The sequence below is a fragment of the Acinonyx jubatus genome, chromosome B3 (assembly GCF_027475565.1).
Source record: "Acinonyx jubatus isolate Ajub_Pintada_27869175 chromosome B3, VMU_Ajub_asm_v1.0, whole genome shotgun sequence".
Classification (NCBI taxonomy): Eukaryota; Metazoa; Chordata; class Mammalia; order Carnivora; family Felidae; genus Acinonyx; species Acinonyx jubatus.
The window spans coordinates 17,283,869-17,301,997 of record NC_069386.1 but is presented as its reverse complement, the minus strand read 5'-3'; the positions used below and the strand labels follow the sequence as shown (position 1 = coordinate 17,301,997).

Below are 18,129 nucleotides of genomic sequence, written 5' to 3'. Positions count from 1 at the left end.
TTTTTCAGTCCCACTTAGCACTTGATCAAAAAAATTTTATGAAATGTGGTTAGTACTTCTCTATCTCCTTTGATGTTAATCAGTTATTCTTGAAACTGAATTGGGAAGTATCCCAACTTTATATTGTTTGAACTGGGATAAACTACACACAACATAAAATTCACCATCTTAACCACTTAAAAAAAATGTTTTAATGTTTATTTCTGAGAGAGAGAGAGAGAGCACATGAGCAGGGGAGGGGCAGAAAGAAAAGGAGACACAGAATCTGAAGCAGGTTCCAGGCTCTGAGCTGTCAGCACAGAGCCCGATACGGGGCTCGAACCCACAAACTGTGAGATCATGACCTGAGCCGAAGTCAGACACTTAACTGACAGAGCCACCAGGGGCCCCACCATCTTAACCACTTTCAAGTGTTCAATTCAATAATGTAAAGTACATTTTCATTGTTTTGCCACCAACCTCCACAACTTTTCTCATCTTGCCAAACTGCAACTCTACACCCATTAAACAATGCATATTTATATTTTTAATAATTGGACACAAAACCCAATTAAATATTTCACATGGAAAATAAATATAAAATATACACCTACAGAAGTTTATTGTGACCGCAATGTATCTGTTTTTGTAACAAAATTAAAATCATATCATGTTGGAAACATTTTAAAACATCTATTTCAAAATGACCTCATGTTACTTTCAAATTATATGCTAATTCATTGTTCCAAGCAGCACCTTTTCTTGAAGGTATGCATGTAATCTGTTTCTCCAGTTTTACTTCCCGTATATACTCATATTATTGACAGCCACTTATCATCCCAGAAAAGGTCAGAAAATTTGGAGCATTTTTCTTTTTGTCAAAAAAGACACCGGTTTCTTAAGGTCACCACCTGGCATTATAACATTGTATGAATTTGACTACATTTTAAACTTCTTGTTTTCACAAAATTAACTACACTGATGACACCTTGTATCATCTTGTGTGCTTTTGCTTTTCAGTTCTTCCTCGCAGTGCTTTGCCTGTGAAGGATGCAGTGATCGGTCTGCACTTGTGGCACTTGCTCTGAAACCCAGCCCTGGAACTTTTATTAAAAACTGCAGTCAATGCAGCCATCCACACTTGCTGTGGTTACATCTACTGTTTTCCCACAAAACATCATCGTTAATAAATTCTCATGCCACTGAGAAAATGTCTGCTACATCTTCCTTTAATAGCTTCTAAACAACAAAATTTTTTAGTTCTCATCACTAAACAAACTTTAGTAAATATCATGAACTGATATGGGTAAAATAACACTGTAGTCTCATATAACTGCACGGCAAATGTCCCATATTGCATATTTTCAAATACTTTCATTTTCAAATCTTCAGCAATATGTTCTATGTCTTTCAGCAGTATTTGCTGACAAAGGAGTGCATTTTCGTTTGCCTTTACTTTTTCTATGTATTATCTCTGCTATTTTTATGTGAGGAGAAGAAGAACAAAAATTCAGAAATGATATGTTGAGTTTTGGTCTTTGGCACCAAAAACCTTAGAAGAGGCTTCTAAACATTTACCATTACAACTAATGAAATCTTTTAAGGTTTGGACTCTCTGATTCAAGATTGCTAAGAAAATTACAGAAGTTCGTCTTTATGTTTTAGATGTGCGTTTACATTCACTAAAACACAAAGGTCTTAGGTATATAGCACGATGAATTTTTCCTTATGTATCCACCCATATAACCGTGACCCAGATCAAGATACAACACCTATCCTGAGCCTCAGAAAGCTCTATTCTTCCCTTTTCCAGTCAAAAACCTGCAGAAGTAGTAACCCCTGGCCTGACCTTTTACCACCATAGATTAGTTTCGCCTGTTCTTGAACTTTATATAAATTGAATCGTACATCTTCTGTGTCTACCTTCTTTTTGCTCAATGTTCTTGAGATTAATCTAAGTTGTTGCAGGCATCAATACTTGAGTCTTTGTCATTGCTATGTAGCATTATTCCAATGTACAAATATATGAATAAACCACAAATTATGTATCCATTCTCTTGCTGGCAGACATTTGGATTGGTTCCAGGTTGGAGAAATTCTAAATAAAGTTGTTGTAAATGTTGTTGTGCAAGTTTCATAGAGTAGCTGTATGTTGAGTTTTTGTGAGAAATCACCAGCTTTCCTGTTTACACTTCCACCAGAAATGGATGAGAGTTCAGTTGTTTTAATCCCTGCTAACACTTGACCTTGGGCTTTTAAATTTTAACCACCCTTGTTGCTGTCTATTGATAATCACATTGTGGTTTTAACTTGCATTTCCTTGATGAGTAATAATGGCATGCATATTTATCGATCATTTGGATATCTTCTTTCGTGAAGTGATTATTCACATATTTTGCCCATTTAAAAAAATTGGTTGTCTTTTTCTTATTGATTTGTAGAAGTACTTTGTATATTATGGATATGATTTATTTTTAGAATTTACTAAAAATATTCTCTCCCACTTTGTGCTTCACCTCTTCTCTTCCTTAATGGTGTCTTTTGGTGGGAAGTTTTTAAATTTTGATGAAATTTTGATGAAATCCAATTCATTATCAATTCATCTATTTCATGAATACTATTGTATCCTATTGTATCTTATTTTAAAAATCCATCCATTTCCAGGTCAGGAGGATATTTTCCTATGTATATAGTTTTACACTTTCCAGGTTTTGCATTTACATGTAGGTCTAGGATCCTTCTGGCCTGAGTTTTCTGAGGTAGGGCACAGAGTTTTCCCCTCCCCCTAATGTGGAATATCCAGTTACTCCAGCACCATTTCCTGGAAAGTGGATGTAAGTTTCAAGTGTCAAAGAAATCACAATGACTTCACATTACCATTAGCAGGTGTCTCCGGGTGCAATGCACACTTACGGTGATGTTCATCACTAAGGACAGTGGATATAAACGCTTATTTAAAAGACTACTCTTAGGGGCTCCTGGGTGGCTCAGTCAGTTAAACATCCAACTTTGGCTCAGGTCATGATCTCACAGTTCACGAGTTCGAGCCTCATGTGGGGCTCTGTGCTGACAGCTCAGACCCTGGAGCCTGCTTCAGATTCTGTATCTCTCTCTGTTCTTCCCCAGCTCACACTCTGTCTCTCTGTCTCTCAAAAAATGAATAAACATTTAAAAAAACCAAAAGACTATTCTTAGAAATTATAACATGATTTGGATGCTCTTTTCTGATTTCATTAACTCATCATTGTTTTTATCCTGCAATGTGGCTAAAAGCTCATAGTAGGGGTAGGAGAAAAATCAATTCTATAAATTTCTTTAATTTACTTATGCTTGCATTATTATAGTATATACTATCTTTTAATATATTCCAGAAGTATTTTTAAGATGCTTATCCCTCTTCTTAAAAATTTGACATCGAAGGAAAGTTTGTCTTTTTCTCTGTAAAATTTGCCCACTTTTACTTTTATATTTTGAGGCTATGATACTAAGTACAAGTACATTTTTTAAAATTATATCTTTCTGGTGAATTCAATTTTTTATCACAGTAAAGTGATCATCTTATTTCTGGGAAGACAGTAGAACTTAAAGAATATATCATCTGCTATTAATATGGTCACATGACCTTCCTTTTGTCATTTCTCCAACTTTTTGATTTTTGGTGGCCCTTTGGTTTAGATGTTTCTCTTGAAAATAGCATATAGTTGAAATAAAAGAAAAATGACTCTGACTATCTTTGTTGGTTCACTGAAGCTTTTAACCCTTTATATTTGATGAGGTATTTATGTTAAGTTTGGCATCTTATTTTGTGCTTTCCAATGGTTCTACCTTATGTTAGTTTCCTAGGGCTGCTTATATTAGTCTGGATTATACATTTTTTAAAAAGAACCAGAAGGATACATTTATATTTATATTTACTATAAGGAATTGGCTTATGCAATTATGGAGACTGAGAAGCCCAAGATGTGCAGTCAGCAGGCTGGAGACCCAAGGGAATTGATAGTGTTAAGTTCCTTTTTTTTTTTTTAATGTTTATTTATTTTTGAGAGAGAGAGAGCGGGGGAGGGGCAGAGAGAGAGGGAGAGAGAGAATCCCAAGCAGGGGATTCTCCCCAACGTGGGGCTCGAACCCATGAACCATGAGATCATGACCTGAGCTGAGATGCTTAACCGACTCACTTGGAGTCCCAAAAGTGTGAAGTTCTAGTCTGATTCCAAGTGTGAAGGCCAGGGAAAGCGGATGCTCCAGCTTCAAAGACAGGCAGAGAGAAAGAATTCTTTCTTACCCAATGTCTTATTCCATGCACACCTTCAATAGATTGGATGAGGCCACTCACGTTGGGGAGGACAATCTGCTCCATCAATGTACCCATTCACATGTGAATCTCACCCAGAAATACCTGCATGCAAACAGTCAGAATAACATTTGACCAAACATCTGGGCACCCGCTGCCCCCGTCCAACTGACACATACAAGGAACCACCGTGCTGCCATAATGAAGTACCACAAACTGGGTGGCTTAAAACAACAGAAACCTATTCTCTCACAGTCGTGGAGGCCAGAAGTCTAAGATCAAGGTGTCAGCAGAGTCATATTCCCTCTGAGACTGGGCAGAATCCTTCCTTGCGTCTTCCCAACTTCTGGGGGCAGGCACGGATCCTCAGCAGGTTTGGACATGGCTGCAACCTGCCTCTGCTGTCCTGTGACTGTTCCCTCTGGGTCTGGGTCTCTTCTCCTCTTATAAGGACACAGCTGGGATGCCTGGGTGGCTCAGTCGGTTACACGTCCGAATTCAGCTCAGGTCATCATCTCACAGTTCGTGGGTTCGAGCCCCACGTCAGGCTCTGTGGGCTCTGTGCTGACAGCTCGGAGCCTGGAGTCTGCTTCAGATTCTCCGTCCCCCTCTCTCTCAGCGCCTGCCCTGCTCATGCTCTGTCTCTCTTTGTCTCTCAGAAATAAACAAATTTAATTTTTTTTTTAAATATAAGGACACAGCCATATTGAATTAGGGCCCATCCTACTTCAGCATGACATCATCCTAACTTAATTACATCTGCAAAGAACTTATTCCCAAATAAGGCCACATTCGTGGGTACTGGGGTTTAGGAATTCAACATCTCTTTCTGGGGGACACAGTTCAGCCCATAACACACCTGTTCCATGACTTTTTCTCTCCTTTCCTGCCTACTTTCAGATTATTTCTATCAATGCAATTTTCTTTCTACTACATTGAAAGTTCCATACTCTTTCTTTTCTTTTCATTCTTATTCTAGAAACTACGCCATGAGTACTTTTTTTTATTTTTTTAAATTTTTTTTTTCAACGTTTATTTATTTTTGGGACAGAGAGAGACAGAGCATGAACGGGGGGGGGGGGGGGCAGAGAGAGAGGGAGACACAGAATCGGAAACAGGCTCCAGGCTCTGAGCCATCAGCCCAGAGCCCGACGCGGGGCTCGAACTCACGGACCGCGAGATCGTGACCTGGCTGAAGTCGGACGCTTAACCGACTGCGCCACCCAGGCGCCCCTACGCCATGAGTATTAAAGTCTAAAGTTAATCAGTGCATTTACCCCCTTCCCAGACAACATAAAGACCTTAGACCATTTTAACTCCACTTGCCCCTCTATATAACATTGTTATCATATACTCGATCTGTTTTAACACACTCTTCTTACTGTAAGATAAAGCGGAAAGCCATATGAATGAAATATATCGCTTCATGAAATATTTTAACGTAAACACCATTCAGGTCAGGAATACAGTTTTGCTATCTGCCTCCCCAGAAACATGTTTATGTCCTTCCCAATTACAACCACCTCCTCGTCCCTTAAAGAACCACTACGTTGGTTTCTATACTTAAAAATTTCCTTGCGTTTCTTTGAAAACACATTTTATCAAACAAACGTGCATCCCCTAGATACTACACCACTGCATTGCCCATTGAGACTGATATTTCTTTTAAGTCTTTTCATTTATAAGCTCTCTTTCCAGTCTTTTCTTTTCCTTACAGTTTATGTCTCAAAGTACCTGGCTAGTATGATGAGTGGTTTAGTTTCCCCACAGCCTGGAGTTTTAAAATCACATCCTCAAAATACCCTATATTTCTCAGCCCTGTCTATTTCCAGAAATTTGGGCAGCTGGGTCCAGAAGCTGAATCAGATTGGGATTTGACCCCTTTGACAAGACCATAGGACGTACATGATATCCAGTTGTCACTTTTTTTTTTTTTTAAACGTTAACAGCCATGATGCTTAATGCCTAAAAATCTATTAATTCCTTGGGGACTGCAAAGTGGTGATATTCTATCTTTGTTGTTGTAATTTAGTAGTTGTGATAAGACAGGTCTCCATCTACCATCTGGTTATCCTACAGCACAGGTTATACAGAAAGACGGAATAGATGCTGGAGTCACTTCCTTTATTCAGTAGTTTTTAAGATAATAATTTAGTTCCTTATCCTCCTCTGAAGACGACCAATTGTTTTTCACAGTATTATTATAAACTTGTGAATTTAAACATTATTTTTACTGCAGCTCAAATTGGCTGAATGGGAGCCTGAGTTCAGATTGGCTCCCGAGGCCTTTGGCCATGACTTTGGGAGTGCTTAACAGCGTCCTTGAGATCTGGCATGACAAGATGTTCCAGGCTCACCTTGTACATTTCCTGCACAAGATCTGGATTCAGTCAGTTCTTCAGGAAGTCCTGGTTCCTTGTAGGGGGAAATTGTACTTCAGGACCACCATCTAAGATTGGAGGTTGGTGGTCACTGTTTTCTTTTCAGGGGATCTAAATGCACAGGTGCGCACACTCACGCACACATACACACACAACCGAGTTTGTGAAATTTGGATGTGTGTCACTCATTTCATGACTTTCGTGTCTTGTAACCCATATATCCAAATATATACTTAAAGACAAAATACCTCACGAGTCAATATTGGTTCTTCTAACTTAAATTAAAAACTACCTAGATTTCATTTACCTTCTTCCATATTACCCCTGTAACTCCTTTCTTCTATTCCGTGAATGTTCGTTCTCAAGAATACCAGGGATCTAATACCAATATCATTAGAATTGTCCATAATTAGTCACTTGTCTTATCCCATATTACACACACAAAAGACTTGGAATAAGAAAACTGATAAAACAAAAACAAAAACAAAAATACTAATGGACGACCAATATGATTATTTCAAACATTAAAATAAATCTTTTTGCGTATTGCTTTTCCCATCTTCTCTCTGCTCTTTTCAGTAGGTGTACTATAAATTGTCAAAGCATATGGCCATTATGGTCTATGCTCACCCACTTTAAGCCATCATTCAGACTTAGTTGTACAGGTTACTATAAACTTAATCCCTACCATCTGCCCTCACACCAAGGAGGGTCATTTGGTTGTCTGAAGCTTACTCTCTAGTAAGTTTCTCACACGGGGCTCATGGGAACAATATTCCCTGAGATCTTGCATATCAACTGTGTGTTTTATATCTGAAATTCAATTTTGCTGGATATCAAATGCTGGGGGCACATTTTCTTAAACACATGGCTACATTTTTTTTTTCCTGACGTAATTACTACTGTCTGAAAGTCAGATCTAGGATTCTTTTCTCACAAGTTCCATTCTCAGGGTGCCTGCGTGGCTCAGTCAGTTAAATATCTGACTCTTGATTTTGGCTCAGGTCATGATCTCACAGTTTGTGAGCCCAGCTCTGCGTTGGGCTCCACGCCATCAGCACAGAGCCTGCTTGGGATTCTCTCTCTCTCCCTCTCTCACTTTGCTTCTCTATCATACTCTCAAAATAAATAAATAAACTTGAAAAAAAAAAGTTCATGGGGCACCTAGGTGGCTCAGTCAGTTGAGTGGCCGACTTCAGCTCAGGTCATGATTTCATGGCTCGTGAGTTCAGGCCCCGCGTTGGACTCTGTGCTGACAGCTCAGAGCCTGGAGCCTGCTTTGGATTCTGTGTCTCTCTCCCTGCCCCTCTGCTACCTGCTCTCTGTCTCTCTCTCAAAAAATAAACAGACATTAAAAAAAAACAACAACCAAGTTCATTCTCTTTTGGATGCTCAAATAATTTACATTTTTTTCTTTAAAGTCCAGTAATTACAGTAGGATATCTCTAGGTGTTAGGAATGTTCAGGTGATAATCATAGGTACTTGATGTCCTCTTTTGATGTGTAATTTTAAATCCTTTTCTCCCTCTAATTTTAGGCAAGTTTTCTTGGGTTATAGTCATTAGTATTTGTTTCCTGCCTTGCTTGGTTTGCTTCTAAAGGTCTCCTATTAGCCACATATTTTGTCTTCTTTGCTGTCTTTAACTTTTGTTACTTTCTCCCAGATACTTTTTATTCCTTTCTTCTTTTCTTTTGTATTTGAAACGTTTTTCTTTTTTTAGCCTTCTATTTCTCCTAAGGCATTATTCATTGTTAATCTCCCTCATATTCTTTCTAGTTAACTCTTCATTTCTGAAATGATGTTTTTCTTTTATTATTTCTTAAAAATGTTTATTTATTGCAAGAGTGAGTGAGGGAGGGGAAGAGAGAGAGAGAGTGAGAGAGAGAGAGAGACAGAGAGAGAGAATCACAATCAGGCTCCATGCTACCAGTCCAGAGCCTGATGCCAGGGCTCGAACCCACAAACCATGAGATTATGACCTGAACCGAAATCAAGAGCTGGATGCTTAGCTGACTGAGCTATCCATGTGCCCCAATTTTTAATTATCTCTTAATTATTTCTGTCACTTCGTTTCTAAGTTCTTCTAATTCTGATGTATTATCATTTTCTTAAAAAAAATAGCTTGTTTTGAGATAGGAGATGACACTTTTATCTTGTGGGCATGACTTTTTTTGTGTTTCTGTTCCTTATTTTTCTTCTTTAAATCCTAGCTTTGTACAGAATTTGACTTCAATGGCTTTTCTATTTCTAAGTTTTAGGTGAAATTCGTTTTACTGACTTTTAAAAATGAAGCAAGGTGCTATAGACTGAATGTTTGCATCCCCTCAAAATTTATGGCTTGAAACCCTAACCTCTAATGTGGTTGGGATTTTGATAGATGAGGTCATGAGGGCTCTGCCACCACAAATGGGATTAGTGCTTTTGTAAGAGACATCCCGGATAGCTCCCTTATTCCTTCCATCGTGTGAGGACATGGGGAGAAGTCAGCAGTCTGCAGGCATCCTGATGTCCAGAACTGTGAGAAATAAAGTTCTCTTGTTTATAAGCCACCCAGTTTATGGAATTTTGTTACAGTAGCCCAAGCTAGGGCATGGGGTTCAGGAAATTTTTTTTTTTACATCATAAAGTCCCCTCCTCTGTTATTTGTATGTGATGTCAAATATCAGATAACTTACATTCTGAGATTCCCTGTCTTGGGTCCCCTCCCTTATCTCTGGTCTAGACTTTTTGTTTTCTTCATTTATGATGTTATCCTTATCTGGCTCAGTTTAAATTCCACTCCCAGCACTTTCCCCTAGGTAAGGGGTCATGTCTTAGGAGAAAGCTCCAGAAGGCCAGTTTGAGAGTTCATGACTCTTGTACTCGCCCAGCAATGGAGTCCTCAATTGACTTTCTAGCCTTCCAGTACATTCTTGTTGGGGTTTTGCTATTCTCAAGTATATAAAATGCCATCCTGTTACCTTTCCTTTTCTTCTTCTCACACAGGCTCCAGCACAAAGATCCGCGGTCACTGGTAGTCTGTCTACACTCACTTGTATTTTAGGAGTTTGGGGGATAGTTGTCACCAGTTTTGTCATAAATGTGTCTGTTACCATGTAGAGATTCAGAGCAAGAGAAAAGCTGGTGTGACTACAGTTTTCTCCTAATCTCACTTCCATTTTTTTAACCTCACAAAACACTATTATTATTTTAGGCGGTCAATGTTTGCTTAGAACTAGCCTCATATTTTCTCCTTTCTTGGCTCTTTGTTCCTTCTTTATCTTCTTTTGGGGATCAATTTCTCTCTGCCTTTAAAATTTATTTTAATGAGAGTCTACTGGTGGTAAAGTCAACAGCATTTGTTTGTTTCTGAAAGTATATTTATTTTGCCCTCGAAAGGTATTATCTCTGCGTATAGAAGACTGGGTTGGCAGTCATTTTTGTATGTCCAATTGAAGGTGTCATTCAACTATCTTATCACTTCCACTGTCACAGGTGATAGGCCAGCTGTGAGTCTGTGACTCAGGCAGATCTTTTTACTATGGTTCCTTTGATAACTTTTTGTTTTTCCCATGTTGCTGTTTCACTATGATGTGTTTAGTCTTACATTTCTTTTTATTTATACTGCTTGAAATTCATTCTTGAATTCATTAGGGAATGATTCATTATTGAAATCTCAGCCATTATATTGTCAAATACTCTGCATCTTTCTTTTCTCTTTTCTCCTTCAGGTACTCTGCTCAAATGGATATTAGACCTTCTCAGTTTATCTTCCATATCTTATAACCTCTATTGTCCATTTTCCATCTCTTTATCTCTTTGTGCTTTATTGTGCCATATTCTGGAAAATGTCCTCAAATATATCTTCCATTTAATTAAATTCTTTCTTTGGCTATGTCTACTCTGTTGTTTTATTTTATTTTATTTTTTTAATGTTTATTTTTGAGGGAGAGAGAGAGACAGAACGTGAGCAGGGGAGGAGCAGAGAGAGAGGGAGACACAGAATCCAAAGCAGGCTCTGAGCTGTCAGCACAGAGCCCAACTCGGGGTCCAGGGCCCAAACTCACCAGCTGTGAGATCATGACCTGAGCCAAAGTTGGATGCTTAACTAACTGATCCACCCAGGCGCCCCAGTGTCTACTCTGTTTTCATATGTACCCACTGAGTTCTTCATTTTAATTCTTGTACTTTTCATTTGTAGAAACCTTATGCACACTGGTGCATAGCCTAACTCGGGGCTTGAACCCATGAGCCATGAGATCATGACCTGAGCTGAATTCAAGAGCCGGATGCTTAACCAACTGAGCCACCCAGGCGTCCTGTTGTTAATCGTTAAGTGCGGTAAGCATACCTGCTTTGTGATCTGTGTTTGACAATGCCAATAGATGAAGTCTTTGGATGTTTCTACTTTGTATTGTTTCTGATTGTTCTCATTCGCAGTGCCAATTTCCCTGTGTGCTTGATTATTTTTAGTTGGGTGCTGCTTTCTGTCATTAAAAATTATTTGTAGGGGCGCCTGGGTGGCTCAGTCGGTTGAGCGTCCGACTTTGGCTCAGTCCTGATCTCACGGTTTGTGAGTTCGAGCCCCGCGTAGGGCTTGTGCTGACAGCTCGGAGCTTGGAGCCTGGAGCCTGCTTCCGATTCTGTGTCTCCCTCACTCTCTGCCCCTCCCCCATTCATGCTCTGTCTCTCTCTGTCTCAAAAATAAATAAACGTTAAAAAAATTTTTTTAATTAAAAAAATTATTTGTAGGAATAATTTGAAATCTAGAAGAAAGGGGCATTCCTTAGAAGAAGATTCACATTTGTTTTCTGCTAAATACCTCAAAGCAGGACAGCATGAGTTTCTTTCAAACGAGATTCACAGCTGTCATGATTTTTGTCTTCCCAACTGATGTTACTTTGGGCTGCAAATCCATGCAAGGGTAGTTCTCTCTGGATCACCCATAATTTGAGAGAGGAACCCTCCAGTTTACTTGGGGCAGAGTTCACTATGGCTCGACTTCTGTTCCTCGTGCCCCAAGAGACTGGAAAATCTAATGCCTCTATGTGCCTACATCAGCACACACCCTAGGAATAAGAGTTTTCAGGGTTCCCACTTTAACATCAATTTTCGATTACCTTATAATTCCTAATTTTGCTGCCAATTCCTTGATATTTTAAGAGAGTTTTTAATTTTATTTTAAGGTTTTTAAAAATCTATTTTTATGTAGCATTTTTAGATGTGAAAATGAAAGTAGGAACGTTTGTCCAAACAGCTTATCATTCACCCATCCAGAAGGTCCACTTGTCCTTTTTGTCAGTTAGTCTACTTACAACTAGGTACCGTCATGAGTGACACCACTTAGCATGGGAGTCGGGGTGCAATCTATCAGGATGGGACTTCCGTGTCCGTCCCCCAGGACTCCTGGTGCCTTACACACTGAGACTGCATGGCCAAGAGAGAGCATAAGCGCTGTATACATTTTAGATACTCAGAAAAATTAATTTACTCCTTGTTGTTGACATAAAGATAAAAGCAAAAAGGTCAACTCTTTCTTTTCTATATCCCCAAACATCATCTGATGCACCTCTTTTTGAATTTGGTTTCTACCTAGCCAGGGGTCCTATGATTCTGTCCAAACCCACTCTTGTCAACAGATCTGTGGCCAGGATGTTCCATCTTCCCAAAACTTGGCTCTTCCCTTGGCTACAGGAGATCTTGGCCGGCATACGTAGCCTTGCTTTCCACCACGTCTGCAGTGCTGTCGTTGGACTTTACTGGGGACAACCATATCACACTTTCACAGAAAGCCCCTTTTTCGTTGTGACACGAAGCAAAACATTTACTCCTGATCTTCAGGCATCTGCAAACAGGTACGTGGGATTTGAGTGTGTTCTTTGGAGGACTTTGGCATGGAGATTTCCTAATACCACGACTCCACTGGACAGCTCTTTAGGAGGCAAATGTAAAGCTATTCCTGTATGCTGCCATTTTTAGTCCATTTCCCCTTCTCACGGTGTGAACAAATTTCCTATCTTAAACTTTCTAAAATGCCAGTCTGTGGTCCTAGGTCCCAGGTAGTGGGCTTTTCAAGTGAACCTGTGGGTAGTTTTCTCATTTTGTGTTAGGAGGGGTAAGCAAGCCTGCCCTAAGGTAGGAAAAGTCTGTTGCCAACCAGCTGCTAACCTTCAGTGAATTGTTCAACCTCTCTGGATGCAGCTTTCCACTTCTAGAAAGTGAAGGGATTGATTTGCCTTAACACTCTTCTAGATTCTAACCCTAAAACAATGATATGTTCTGTATCCTAGGATTCTCCCCTATATTTGATTTTCTATAATGATTTGTATAATGACTTAAATTTGTAGGAACTAAAAAAACCAGAGCAATGCTACTAGAGTAGTTTCATTGCTACTAAGTTTTATGTGGTCAGCCACAAAATTGTCACTGAGCCTGAATGATGAGTTTCTATCAGGACAAAGATAACACAGATATTAGGTCTCAAGTTTAATAAAAGGGCAAAGAATTTGATGTAGTGTCTTGGGTCATGTCCAACAATCACTGCCCCATTTTTTGAAACAAATCTGAAATCATTTGGTAGAAAAGCAAATATATACACCTTACCAAGGTGACTGACTTAAAGCTGTTGTTTTCCTCTCAGCTCCCCACCCCCCCAACCCAAAAGACATTCTTTGCTTAGATTTCTTTTTCTTATCCTCTCAAGGAAACAGCAGAAAAAAACTTCTTTGCTTGCTCTTCAGTGCCAAAGTGCAGATACAGGTTTATAGTATGCTGTGGTCTCTCGTGGGGAAACTAGGTGCACCATATTGCATGGCTTTTCCTTTGTCTGGTTTCAGCCTCCTGGCTGCGGCCATACATCCCACCAAGGAGAAAGCTGGTGCCCTCTGGCTCCTAAACTCCCGGCTTATGGCGGACAGCGCCCCTCCGACACGCCGAGCAGCACGGCGGCATTCTCTTGGGCTCCTCCGCTCCAGTCATTTCTCTCTCCACACCACATTTTTTGGTCCCTTTTTCTCTTTTTCATACCTCAGTGGATAGACTGGTGGGTTTCCAGGATTCCTGAGAAAGGTGTCAGCCACCATCTGTTCAACTGCTTTTCAACTTAGGAACATGAGAAGTCAGCTTCTCATTGAGATTGAGGTGGGGCTCAGGCCTGGAGAGGGATGTTCACATCCTCTCTAAAAGCTGATTTCAACAGCAGCGAAATACCAAGGCAGGGCCTAATTATTTTGTGCCGGGGCTCCTTTTGGGGAAATCGAAACTACATAGAGATCCCGGGAAATAATGAAAACCAGAGCTTTGTTTCTGCTGTGGTGGATTCTCAAAGTTAATCATTTGCTTCAAATCTGTCCTACCCTCTTCTCCTCCATGGCTTTCAGTCTTCCCCCAGCACCCCTTAGCATAGACAAATGAAATGAAATGCCCCTCTCTCCGTTCCTGTGGATTCACCACCTCAGCACCACTGGCCAGCCGCCCCAATGAGCAGGGACGGAGAGACAAGAGCGGATGGTGTGGGTGGGACGTATATACATACCAGATGCAGTCTGAAGTCACTTGGACCATGCGTCCTCAGGGGCAAGGTCTCCCCCAACTGTGTTATAGTTGGAATGGGGGTTGGGGTGTGATGGTTAATTTTATGTTTCAACTTGACTGGGCCATAGGGTGCCCAGACATTTGGTCAAGCATTATTCTGGGTCTTCGAGGGTGTTTCTTGGTAAGATTAACATTTGAATTGGTAAAGCAGTAAAGCAGACCGCCCTCCCTAAAGTGGATGAGTCCCACCCAATCAATTGAAGGCTTGAATAGAACAAAAAGGCTCACCCTTCTCCAGTGAAAGGGAATGACTCCTGCCTGACTACCCGGACGTGGGACAGTGGTTCTTTCCTTGTTCAGACTCACACTGAAACATCAGCTCACACTGCATCTTCAGCCTGTTGGCCTTTGCATTGGAACATGCACCATTGGCCCTCCTGGGTCTTCAGCTCACCAACTGCAGGTCTTGAGACTGGTCAGTCTTCATAATCGTGTGAGCCCCTTCCTTATTTTTTATGTTTTAAAAATATGAACATTCTGAAACATATTCATATGCTTATATGTATATATGCACATTGATATGTATAAGAATCAAGTTATGCACACATACATCCTATTGGTTCTGGAGAACGCTAATATAAGGGGCAAAAATTCTTGCATATTTTAATGGCTTGTAGGGGCACCTGGGTGGCTCACTTGGTTGGGCGTCTGACTTTGGTTCAGGTCAGGTCATGATCTTAGGGTTTGTGGGTTTGAGCCCCACGTCGGGTTCTGTGCCGACAGCTTGGAGCCCGGAGCCCGCTTCGGATTCTGTGTCTCCCTCTCTCTTTCTGCTTTCCGCCGCTCACATAGTCTCTCTCTCTCAAAAATAAAACAAAATGAAATAAACATTTAAACATTTTAAAATAAAAACCGAGAATAAACTGAGGGTTGATGGGGGGTGGGGGGGAGGGGTGGTGATGGGTATTGAGGAGGGCACCTGTTGGAATCAGCACTGGGTGTTGTACAGAAACCTATTTGACAATAAATTTCATATTAAAAAAATAATAAAAAATAAAAATAAAGAATTGCAAGAAAAATAAAATAAAATAAACTTTTTTTTTTCAACGTTTATTTATTTTTGGGACAGAGAGAGACAGAGCATGAACGGGGGAGGGGCAGAGAGAGAGGGAGACACAGAATCGGAAACAGGCTCCAGGCTCTGAGCCATCAGCCCAGAGCCCGACGCGGGGCTCGAACTCCCGGACCGCGAGATCGTGACCTGGCTGAAGTCGGACGCTTAACCGACTGCGCCACCCAGGCGCCCCAAAATAAACATTTTTTTAATAAAAAAAATCAATGGGTTGTAACCCTCCTCCCCCCACAAAGGGCCACAGTGCATCAACGTATTTGCAATACATCTGTGGTATTAAGACTTCATGGAGGTGAAGGCAGTTAGGAAAAAATGCTCTTCCAGGCACCTGGGTGGCTTAGTTAAGCGTTCTACTTTGGCTCAGGTCATGATCTCATGGTTTGTGAGATCACGGTTCGAACCCCATGTTGGGCTCTGTGCTGACAGCTCAGAGCCTGGAGCCTGTTTCAGATTCTGTGTCTCCCTTTCTCTTTGCCGTTCCCCCGCTTGTACTGTGTGTGTGCGTGTGTGTGTGTGAGTGTGTCACGCTCTCTCTCTCTCTCTCTCAAAAATAAACATTAAAAAAAATAATAAAGGAAAAAATGCTTTAAAATCTCATGGGTAACAATGATTCTTTTTTTTTTTTTTTTTTTAGTATTGAGAAACACTGCTATGTATCCTAATTTTTCATGTTCCCCGGATGAATTACAACTACCAAGATGTGCATTTCTATCCCCCAAGGCTTTTTCCCCTTTTGCCAAGGCTTGTCAACCACTGGCTGACCGCAGTTGGTGTATCAATGCCCCCACTCCCTCATTCCTGGGCGCACTGGGCGATTCTGAGCTATGTGTTTTTCAGTTTGCCCACAGGAATGAGCTCCAGTTGCCCTCTGTGGCTAAGGCTTAAGAACATAGCGCTCAGAACTCTCAGCACCTGGGGGGCTCAGCCGGTTAAGCGTCAGACCTCAGCCCAGGTCATGATCTCGCAGTTGGTGAGTTCAAGCCCCGAGTCAGGCTCTGTGCTGACAGCTCGGAGCCTGGAGACTGCTTTGGACTCTGTGTCTCCCTCTCCTTGCTCAGTGGCACTGAGACTCTGGAGATGGACTGCCTGGCTCCTCCACTTTCTAGCTGTGTGGCCATGGACAAGTTACTTAGCCTCTCTGTGCCTCCGTGTCCTCATCTATAAAGTAGGGATGATACTGGTGCTTCCTCACAGTGCTGTGTGCTCTAAAGGATGTAGTCTGTGAAAGCTCTCTGGGCTGTGCCTAGACAAGGGTTAGCACTGTCTCTGTTATTGTGTTGTTGCTGTGCACGTGGTTCTGTGAGTGCTAGACTGTGAGCACAGGCCCCCTCTCGTTAAGAGAGCAGGAAAGGAAAGTAGCAGTAAAAGTTTTACCAGGACTTTTTGAAGCAGGAGTCACCTTTTGTCTAAGAAGACCCAGACGTTAGGCCATCCGGGCTAACATGTTCTTACTCTCTTAATTGTCACATTATTGAGTGTCTACCCAGAGCGATCCCACACCTCCAGTTTTGGGATTCAAAGATCCCCATCACCCATAAAATCCATGGCCGGCACCTGCTTTACGACCCACTGGGCTACTGCATCCAAACACAGAATTGTTAAACAGGTAGGTACTGGCCTGGTATAATGAACCCTATTGGGCAATAGATGCCTTCAGCATGAGAAAAATGTCCCATGTTTCTTTTCTCTCTGTTTGCAGCAACAGGACAAGCAGAGCTGATAGCCTTTATACAAAGGTGAAGAGTGAGAGAACCCAACTGCTTTAACCATCCCCCACCAGTTGGCAAGGGGAGGCTAGGCTCCTTCCCTCCGTGTTTGGGTTTCCAAAGAGATGTCTCCCTCCACTGAAGTTGATTTTGAGGTGATTTATTTGTGAGTCAGAGATCCCATAAGTTGATAAAATGTTTAATATCTCTATAAAAACCTACATGGTAATTTGTCTTTGTACCCAAGCAGTTCCATTTAGATTTATACTCTGCTTATTAAAGAATGGAATCAGGACCCACAGAACCCTCTCTTCCCCTGTTCACGTTGGAACCCACCTCCTCATCGAAGGCTCCAATTTCCCCTGCATGTACTCTGTTTCTGTTTCTTCCTTCCCATTATCTGAAAATATGTGATTATTTCTTTCCCCACCCCATCTGGCCATCACCTCACCAACAGCCTGTGGATCTTCTCTGAGACAATTGTTTCCAACAGAACAGGGATCCGGTGGCATTTTTTTTTTCTATAAAGGGCCAAACTGCAAATATTTTAGCCTTCGTGGGCTGTACGATCTCTGTTGTAACTACTCAACCCTGCAAGTATATCATGAAAGCAGCCACAGACAGTATGTAAACAAATGAACGTAGCTTTTTCCCAATAAAACTTTATTTACAAAAGCAGGCAGTGGGCCAGATTTGGCCCACGGGCTGTAGTTTGTAGATCCCTGCTCCAGAGCGACAAAATTAGTCATCCATCATATCTAGTCAATAAAGTATTAAAACCTGCCTTGCTTTTTGCAATAATTTTTAAATGTAATGCCATGTGCACAAGAATTTCTATATTTACATCTAAAGCTGCTTTGAGACACAGCCAGGGTTGTACTGCAACATTCTCTATATTCACCATACTTTGTCAATTGAAAGCAATAATTAGGGCCCTCATATTCATGCATCCATTTCATAAAAACCACATACTGGCCACCAAGGTTACACCCGTTGGTACATTCATCAATGCTTCTTATTTCACTTTTCTTCTCATTACATACAGTATAATTTTGTTGACCACATTAGGCACAGCAACAGGGTTTTTTTTCTCCACTACGGACACACAATCAAAAGCAAAGGAGAAT

The 18,129-nt window shown here is 41.0% G+C and overlaps 1 long non-coding RNA gene across 1 annotated transcript; it reads left to right on the top strand.

Moving 5' to 3' along the window:
- Positions 1 to 10,836: 10,836 nt before the first annotated feature.
- On the top strand, positions 10,837 to 16,534 carry LOC128316191 (uncharacterized). The gene is made up of 3 exons (XR_008299779.1): positions 10,837 to 10,972; positions 12,271 to 12,486; positions 16,134 to 16,534. It is a non-coding gene; the product is annotated as an uncharacterized LOC128316191 (long non-coding RNA).
- The last annotated feature ends 1,595 nt before the right edge of the window (positions 16,535 to 18,129 follow it).